This window comes from Balaenoptera musculus, chromosome 16 (genome assembly GCF_009873245.2).
Source record: "Balaenoptera musculus isolate JJ_BM4_2016_0621 chromosome 16, mBalMus1.pri.v3, whole genome shotgun sequence".
In the NCBI taxonomy this organism is placed as follows: domain Eukaryota; kingdom Metazoa; phylum Chordata; class Mammalia; order Artiodactyla; family Balaenopteridae; genus Balaenoptera; species Balaenoptera musculus.
Window position 1 is genome coordinate 2,560,247 of NC_045800.1, and position 9,842 is coordinate 2,570,088.

Below are 9,842 nucleotides of genomic sequence, written 5' to 3' on the forward strand. Positions count from 1 at the left end.
TCACGATCATTAAGCTAAAATACCTTTAACTCACAGGAAACATCCTGACCGGGCCCACCTGTGAAGCCTGCAGGAAGGAAGGAATTAACCCATGCCCTCCACAGTCTGACCAGCACCAGGCTTCCCCCTCACCCTCTTTAGTATAAAAGCCTGAATTCTAACTTGGGGAAGATGGTTCTTTGGGACACGAGTCCACCATCTTCTTGGTCTTCTGGCTTCCGAATAAAGTCACTATCCCTTGCACCAACCCTCATCCCTCGTTACACTGGCCTGTCGTGCGGCGAGCAGTACAAGCTTGGACTCAGTAACATCACTACCATCCAGCTCCAGAACTTTGCCATCCTGCAAACCTGAAACTCTGCCCCCGTTAAACACTAACTCCCCATTCCCCTCCCCCAGGCCCCGGCACCCACCATCTACTTCCTGTCTCTATGCGTTTGACTATTTTAGACACTTCACAGAAACGGAATCATCTCGTATTTATCCTTTTGTGACTGGCCTACTTCACTCAGCATAATGTCCTCAAGGTTCATCCACGTGGTAGCAGGTGTCAGAACTTCCTTCCTTTTAATGCTAAATAATATTCCATTGCATTTAAGCATGTAGATTTTAAAAAGAAAACAGAAAGCTGTCCTCAGCCTCCAAGGTTGCCTCAAGGCCAGAAGCGCCCGATGGGAGAGGCCGGTCTGCGGGCCAGGCCGCAGGTCATAGCGGCCCCGACCTTCAGCTGGATTCTCCTCTTCCTGTGTTGTGAGCTGCCCTGTCCTCTGGGGCCACTCCACACGTGGCCCTGAGAGCAGCATTCAAACTAATAAAAGCAAATGGAGTTTTTGATTGCTCCTAATGAAGTTATGGGACTTCTGATGTTCACTGGAAGAAGAAGTTAATTCTGAAAGATGGTGGTCATCTCCCGTTATCCTTTCAAGGGGAATGGAGTGGCTCTGGGGCCCCGGCCGGCACTGCGGATGGGTGGGGGGCTGTGGGCACTTGGCTCTCACCGGCTGGCCCTTCTGCCCACTGCCAGGGCCCGGGACCTCCTCTGGGGGTGAGCTGCCCGGCTGCAGAAGGCTGCAAGACACCCACTCAAACAGAAGGGCGCTGCTCACAACACAGGCAGGCACGCGAGGGCAATGAGGGATGCAGCCTAGAGGCAGCCTGGGGGAGGCGGGGAGGACTGTCCATTCCCGGGGTTTTTCACATGTTAAAAAGCCCCATAAACCAGGACCCCACGACCCCTGCGGCGCACTGAGTGTGAAACCCTTGAGTGGGACTATGCACACACACACACTGACCCTGAACTGCACAGGTAACTCAGAATCCCAAGCCCACACAGATGCTGCCCCGATCCTATGCACACCGTTAGTGAAAGTGGCTCAGGGCTCAGGATGGGGTGTGCGTGACTCCCCTGCGTCAAACCCCTGACGTTCAAGCTGCCTTTCCGGCGCATCACGCGTGTAGACAAAGCTCTCGGCTTCAAGGAGACGGAGCGCTTTGAGGGCGGGCCTGCTCACCCGTCCTCACTCCATCAATCCGCGTGGACATGCTGGAACCAATAATCCCCATCCCCCAACCTCCACGCCATCCTGCAGCGCAGGGCAGGGTGTCCAGTTCCCGCCCAGCTCCGCCACCAGCTCCCCGGAAGGCCCTGGGCAGGCCGCTCTCCTCCCCTGGCCTCAGTTTCCCCCTACGGACCCTGTCACATCCAAGGCCCTCTCCTCTGAGCAGCCCCGTGCACAGACGCTCCCCTTCCCTCAGGCCAGTTCCGGCCACTGGGCGGTGAGTCTGACCAGGAAGGTGGCCCCCCTCCAGGGCTGAGTCAGGACGGGCCACCGCCTTCGCTGGACCCCTTTCCCTTGGCCAGAGGTGGACTCTGGGGCCACGGCTCCAGTCTGGCCGACGTACAGGGAGGCCGCTGCGCACAGGAGAGAGGTTTCTCCTAATGAAAGGACACGGGGGCTTCTCCACCCCCTCTTCCTGCCCAGGGAAGGATGACGACAGCGGCTCCGGGCAGGGTCCCCAGAGATGCAGCGAGCCCCTCAGAGGCAGGAGCGTGGCCGCCCTCACATCCCAGGCTGAGAATCATCCCCCGAGGGACACCGTCCTCTGCGGCCAGGAGCGTCCTGCCCCGCGCACCACCTGCTCGGAACCCCGGCGCTTTCGGCTCAACCCCCGAGCAATTTGGAGGGGCCCCTCCACGTGGGCTGCCCAAGTCTGCCTGCAGAGCTGGCCCCCCGAGGCTCGGCACACACGGCAGCCGCCAGGGAGCAAGCGGCCTGTGCTCTGCCCGGCCGGCACCTGCCCGCCCAGGGACCCTCAGTCCCGGCACCCATCGGACACCTCACCTGCGTGGTGGCACCTGCTCCTCCAGGTGGGAGCCCTGCAGGCTGCCCTCTCGGTGAACGGCAGCTCTTACCCCACCCGACAAAACCCTTTGGCAGCTGCTCTCGGGGACCTGGGTCCCTCCACCCTCGACCCCAGAGCCCCCATTATGGTTTCGCTGCTGTTTGCTCTCCCCGGGAGGCCCCCGCCTGCCCCAAGCGCCCCCCTGCGCCCCTCCTCCCTTCCAGCCTACACCTCTCCGCCCGCATCCCTCGCTCGGTGCCCAGCACGCTGCCACCCTGCACGTGACACCGGGGGACTGGATCCTGAGAGGCCCATCTCAGCACCCCCAGCCCTCGCGTGGGGCCTCCGCCACACCCCTTCCAGCCAGCCCCATTTACAGATGAGCAAACCGAGGCAGAAGACCATCAGTGACGACCAGGGTGGCACAGGTAAGGACTCGCCTGTGCAGAGGGCAGCTGGAGATGGGGGGTGGCGTGGGGCTGCCACAGCCAGAGGGAATGGGGGGCACGTCCCCCAGATTCTAGAAACAGCACTGCTTGTCTTTGCTTTGAATCGCAGGAACGTTGGTTCAGAGGCAGGAAAGCTCCTCTGTCACTCCTGGGGCCTCCCTGTGGCACGAAGCCCAGACGTCGGGGAAGGAGACCCCAGGGTCACAGCCCCGCTGGGGGCCTCCCGCCCGCCCCGCCCCAGGAGAGCCTCATGTCTGGGGCCCAGCTGCTCCCACCTCCCTCCATCCCCTCCGTGGGGTCCCGCCACCGTCCCAGGAGACGTCCCAGGTTCTCTCAGCTCCCCCAGCCACGGAGGATCCCGTGTAGGGGGAGGTCTCCTCCTCTCCCCTTCCCTGTCCCCTTTCTCATCCACGCACCCCGGACTCCTCGACCCCATCCTTAAAGGAGGGTGAGAGCCCAAGAAGCACAGACATTCCCGGAGGCCACTGAAGACAGACACCTGCTGGACGGGGCCGGGAGACACTGAGAGTGTAAACACGGGATCTGCAGCTCAGGAGAGCCGGCCACACCCACATGCAAATACCTCGAAATCGGACATCCCTCTGGGCACAGTGCAACTAAAACGGATTAGCGCCAAGTGTCACTGATCTCCACCTCCCAGGGACTGGCAAACCCTTCTGAGGGCACGTGTGACTGTTCTAAACCTCTGAAGTCTCACTTCTAAGTGACATCCAAACCGCAGAGCAGAGCATTTTACAAAGCAAGCAGCAACAACGAAGCCACCAGAGCTCTGGAAGCAGCCGTCAGGAGGAGGCTGGGCCTTCGGGGCCACCTGAGCCACAGTCCAGTGGTCAGAGGTGGGAGCGGGGGGCCAGGGTCACCCAGACCACGCAACCCAGGGCCCCACCTGGAAGCCGGTCCTGGGGCAGTGTCGCCTCACGTGCAAGCGCAAAATAGCAAGTGCAAGTTAAAGGGCGTTTTAGGAGAAATTAGGCTTTTCTTTTTATTTATTTATTTATTTAACCGGCTTCATTTACTTTATTTTTCTCATATAAAACAATGCGGTGGCTCCAGCTGTAGCCTGGGTCCTCTGCACGGAAACTCTGGTTTCCGTGGGCCTTTACAAGATGGTCAGTGAATTCCTGATACGGAGACTTGCTGAGTACCAACTCTTTCCAGAGATCAGGGGTGAGACACCTGTAGGTCTTGGAAATGGCATCAAAAGTGGCCTTGGCAACGTCGCCCAGGGTGGTGGTGCAGCCCCTGGCAGGATATAGCAGTCATCAATTCCGGCCATCAGCAGTAGCTTCCTGGGCACAGGGGCTGAGACGACGCCAGTGCCCCGGGGGCAGAGACGAGGCGCACCAGCACAGAGCCACAGCGGCCAGTCACCTGGGAAGGGACGGTATGGGGCCTACCGATCTCATTCCCCCCAAGAGCCTCGCCACACGGGCATGACGGGGAGCTTGGCCAGAATTATGGCCCCACGGAGGGCAGTGGCTACCTCCTTAGAGCACCTGACACCCAAACTGACACGTCCCTTGTAATCCCCGACGGAAGCGAATGCCTTGAACCTGGTCCGCTGGCCAGCACGGGTCTGCTTCTGACCAGGCATAACCTTCAAAACCTCAGCCTTGAGGGATGCCCCCAGGAAAAAGTCAATGATCTCAGATTCCTTGATGGGCAGAAGAAAGAGACAGATCTCCTCCAGGGACCTGGTCTTCATGTCCTTGACCAGGCGGCCCAGCTTGGTGACGGGGAGCCACTCCTTGTCCTCAGCCTTGCCTCCTCGAGCTCCGAGGCCTCAGCCCTGGCCCTGGTTGCCGCTGCCAAAGACTCCGAGGAAGCCGCCGCAGCCTCCCACTCCAGGGGCCCCTGGGGCCTCCGGGCTCTCCCGCGGCACTGGTGTCATCCGCCCTTCAGTGTTTTTACGGAGAAGCAGCAGAATTAGGCTTTTATGTTGACATTTATGCAAAGAGCGTGCAGAACGTGTCCCTAACTGGGAAAACGCATGCACCCAGCGTATCTTGTTTCTACCTAAATCTGTGATGCATCGTCTACATCAAAGGGATGACACCGACATGCTTTCACAATGTTCTGCAACTCAGACCTCAGTGAGAACCGTGAGGTGTTTACAGAACTTGACCTTGGCAGGCATCTCTGTGGGAGGGATTTTGTCACAGCGCAACCAGGTGTGCCCTGCAACCCCAGCTGGAATCTCCTTCCCCACCTCCAGCTGGAGGATAAGAGAGAATACAGTTCTCAGAGAGCTCCAAGGGCTGCTTCTAGCAAGAACAGAACAGACAAACTTCTATCAGCCAAAATTTCATTACATGTTCTGTTTGGAGCTATACTTGAAATCAGTGACTCACATTCCTGCACAGGCAGCCAAACATGTCCCCAGCAACTTGTCCACAGCCGTTTGCCTTGGTCACTGTGTTGACTTTGGTGCTGAGGGACAAGGACGCCTGCCGCGCGGGGCTTCAAAGAGGGAGCGAGCACCTGGTACCTTCGCAGGTGATGCTTCCCCGGCTTCCACTCGGCTCAGTAACACAGAACACTTAGAAGGTCTCTCCCCGTTGCTGGGGTTTGTGGAGAAGCTGGTAGCATCGTTATCTCTTTCCCTGTTTTATGTCGAGGGTCTCAGCCATAAGCACTAAAAGGAATCAGTTCCCAGTTCTTACTTCCTAATAAAAGAAAGATTCTCTCTGCCCACACTACTTCTCTGTGCCGGGAGAAGGGAGCTGCATCAAACCCGACTGATTCCAGCCAACACAGAGGATTCGGGGCAGACGGGGCTGTAGGGGCCAGGGGACCTCCCCCGACGTCAGGGCCCATGGGCCCCTCCACTTGGGAAGGGGCGGCCTGGTCAGCGTGGGCTGGAGCCCAGCCCACACCAGGCCGCTACTGTCAGGAAGGCAGAGCCCAGATGCCCTGAGCCTCCAGCGGGATGGACGGGCCAGCCGGATGCTGACCTGGCCCAAGTCAGACAAGTTGGCGTTTGGTGCCCCACTGTGGCCTGCTGTGTCCATGGGGCCTCATAGGATCCTGTCATGGAGAACGGTCACTCCAGAGCAGGGGCTGCACTAACTCGTGCTCCCAGCAACACTCTGCAGACGACGGGGTGTGCGAGCATCCTCGGGGCTCCCCTGGGCAGCTGAGCTGGACCACGCTCTGTCCGGGGCTGTAGACCCCAGGCTGGAGCTCCTGCCCTGGCCCGCATCTGGACTCAGATGCTGGCTCCACAAGACATGTCCCGGGGTTGTAGGCGGGAATACTAAAGAGACGTGTCAAAAATGGGATGAATCTTCCCGCACACGTGCACTTGTACATGCACGGGCATGCGGACATGCACGTGTGCACAACGCACACCCACACACGCCTGCACACATGCACACACAGGCCTCTCTTTCCAGGCTCTGCCTGGGACACCAAGCCAGTCGTCGCCTGCAGCTCAGCTGCCCCAGGTCGGGAGCGTGGACCCCAGCTCTGCTCCGCCCCTGCAGCCCCGCCCCTCTCAACGCACCTCTGCAGCCCCCACTAACAGGCAGAGTTTCCCTCTGCCCCTGGAACCCGGGCTGGCTTTGCAGCTGCAGAGGAAAGGACAGGGCACTAGCGCCAGCCTGAGCTCTGCACGTGTCCGCCCGCTGTCTTGGACCCTGTGGCCACCGTGAGGACAGGCCCAGGCCGGCCGGGGAAGATGAGGGGCCCCCTGGGGGTCAGCTGAGCCGTGAAGCCGGGCCAGCCTGCCCCGGCCGACCCCGCGTATCCCGCCTGTGGGAGAGTCCCGGACTCCCCGCCACAGAGACACCCAAGGGCCCAGAGGCACTGAGCACGGGGGCGGGGAGGGGCGGGTTGCAGCTACAGTGGCAACAGCGCTGGCGGGAGGTGACAGCGGCACTGTCCTATCTGCACAATCGACACCGAGCGCTCCCAGCAAGGAAGAGTCTCATCAGACGGCCAGGCTGCCCAGAGTGGTGTCGCCCAGCTCCCCGGCTCTGCAAACCAGAGTCCCGCTGTGACGACCAGGGCAGGGCCGCCCGTCCAGGGGCAGCTTTGCAACAGCAGGGCCGAGGAGACCCTCAACACACAGGCCTGCTGAGAATCACGCGGGTAAGGAGACCCTGCAACACTCCTCCTCCCCCTCCGACCCCCACCTCCCGGCAGGGGTCCTGACACTGATGCACGACACGCCCTTGGCCCGGCATGGCTGTGAGGACTGCCGCCTGGGGCCTCCCCTGTGACCTGGGCTCACACCTAAACACGGCCTTTACCTCCTCCGTCGCCCCATCCACAGCCGCGTCCAGCCCGCCTGCACCCGGACTCCTGCCGCAGCCTCCTCGAGGCCAGCCTCCCCGGCACGGTTCCCCCTGCCTCCCCTCGCAGGCCAGGCTTCGTCGAGCGGACTGTGTGTTCCCATCACCACCGCCCAGGGGCCTGCTGGGACTCCCTGGCCCCCTGTGGGCCGAGGCGCAGCCCCACACTTACAACAGGGGGGCCTTCGGCCGCTGCGCTGACTCCCCGAGAGGCCGAGGGACCCACGTGGATGCCAGATGCCGACAAGCAGGACGAGCCTCGTGCCTCCGTGGAGGAAGGGAGGCCGGGGGAGAGAAGGGGGAGGACGCTGGAGGGGGCAGTGGGCGCCACTCCAGCAAAGGCACAGGGGCAGGGGGCTGACTCCGGGACCCCCGTCTCCTTCCTGTCCCATCCTGTGGGCAAGAGCAGGGGCAAAGGAGGGCCAGAGAGAGCCCCAGCCCACCGGGCAGCTCGGAGTCAGGAGCCGCAGCCGGCACCGTCACCAAGAGCCCATTGGCTGAGCCATGGAGGCTGAGGGTCAGGAGACAAGGGGAGAACCGGGGAGCGGGAGGGATGTGGTTAGAAGAGGTCTCACTGGCCAGGTGCAGGGACGGAGGCGGCTGGGGCCACAGAAGAGCAGCAGGGGGGAGCCTTGTGGTGAATGGGCTGTTCTGTGTCCTGACAGCAGAGGTGGGTACATGAGTTTACACATGTGGTAAAGCCGCAGAGAACTAGACACACATGTGCCCACACGCACACACATGCATGCACACGGGGCACACGCGAGGACGCACATGAGGGCACACAGACTGGTGGGATCTGATGGAGATCAGGGGACAGTGTCGCAGCTGTCAATACCCTGCACGACGCTCCCTCGGGGGAACCGGGTGAGGGTAGCCAGGACTCCTCTGTTATTTCTTACAACTGCATGTGAGCCTACAATTATCTCCAGTTTTGTCAAAGTCCCGCTGGCTGGCTGGCACTCGGAGAAGAGGCCAGAAGGAGGCGGGACCCCATGAGGGATGAGCAGATGGGGGCACATGGGGACCTGCTGGGGGTCGGGGGCCGCAGGAGGGGGTGACCTGGAGAAGCGAGGGTGGGATGGCTGCTGGGGCTTTAAAGGGAAGAGAGGGACCAGTTCCCCCAGGGGCCCCCCAAACAGACAGCAGAGGCTCAGATGGAAAGGAAACAAACTTACAACTTTGACAGGTCATTTGAGTTTGGGAACAAGGCTAGTTTGCCAAAATGATTCTTCCCTCTTTAATTAAAATCCTTTATTAACTGCCAAACTAATACCTTCCCCCAAGACAGACAAGATAATGAGCCCACATCCTTCAGCCCAGGCGGGCAGCCGTCCAAGCAGGCGGGGTGGGCTCAGGAGAGGGGCCAGGCCGCCACAGACCCGCCTCACTGGGCTGTGGGCATGACCCAAACCCAGGGTAGGGTTCGCATCTGGGGCAGAAATCACATCTGACCGGACTCTGAGTACGGCAGGTTCTGGATGCCAAGGGATGTCCGGCGTGCGCCCCAGGAGCCCTGGCTGTGACCACAGACAGGGAGAAGGGGCAGGTACGGCTGCCCTGCCACGGGGGCACCACGGGGACACCACGGGGACAGTGGCTGTCCACCAGCCTGGTTCAGGCCCTGGATATCGGCCCTAAATTCATTTTCTTTTCACTTCATTTGAAACATTCCAAACAGACAAGAATAGGGACCCATATAATAAAAGCCATGTACAGACCACCACCCTTACCCAATCTGAAACATACTCTCTCCTACCCTTTAAGTATAAAATAAATACCGGTATCATGACTCCATGCTGATATAAATATGTTATTGGAAAAAATAAATAAATGGGAAAAAGAGACAAATCTCCCAAAACTTCCGTGTAGAGGAACCCCAAGTAGTTAGTTAGATACTCTCCCTAACGATGCCCCTTAAGTGTGGGCCGTGCAGAGTGACTTCCTCCCAGAGGACACTATGAACAAGGGGAAAACAGTGACCTGACGGAGAGGCACCTGAGAGACAGACCCCAGGCAGGTGATCAAGGTCGCCATCAGCAGCCATAAGTCATGTGGCAAGTACGGCCCATACCCTGGGTAGGACGTGACGAGAAGGGCACTTTCCTCTGCGGGTTTCTTCCCCGAAAACCACTGCCCCCGTCTAATCACGAGAAAAACCTCAGCTGCATCCCAACAGAGACACGTCTTACAAAACGCCTGACCGGTACTCCTCAAACTGCCAAGTGTATGGAAAACGAGGAGAGGCTGAGAAACTGCCCCAGCCGGGAGGAACCTCAGGAGACACCGCCCCTAAGTGTCATGTGGGGTCCTGGGTAGGACCCTGGGACAGAAAAAGGACCTTATGCAAAAACTACGGAAATCTCAATGAAGTATGGACTTTAGCTCAGGATAATGTATCGATATTGGTTCATTAATTATAGCAAATCAGCCATACTGGCATAAGTTGTTAATAAGATGGGAAACAGGGTGTTGAGGGGGATATGGAACCCTCTGGACTTTGTACCCCATTTTTCTGTAAATCTAAAACTAGTCTAAAAACTCAAGTCTATTAATTTTTTTAAAAAACTAACCCCTGATTGTCCCCACTGTCCCCCAAGGTCCCTGAGCTCCTCCTTTGGAGGACACTCAAGGTTTACTGGGGCTAAAAAACAAGAGACTCAGGAGGGGAAGCTGGCCCCAAAGAGGCCAGAGGCCTGTGTGTGCTGGGGCCCGGGCAGACCTGTCTTTGCGT

General features: G+C 59.3%; 1 pseudogene; it reads right to left on the reverse strand.

Moving 5' to 3' along the window:
* Positions 1–3,825: 3,825 nt before the first annotated feature.
* On the reverse strand, positions 3,826–5,824 carry LOC118882874 (annotated as a pseudogene).
* Between the last annotated feature and the right edge of the window lie 4,018 nt (positions 5,825–9,842).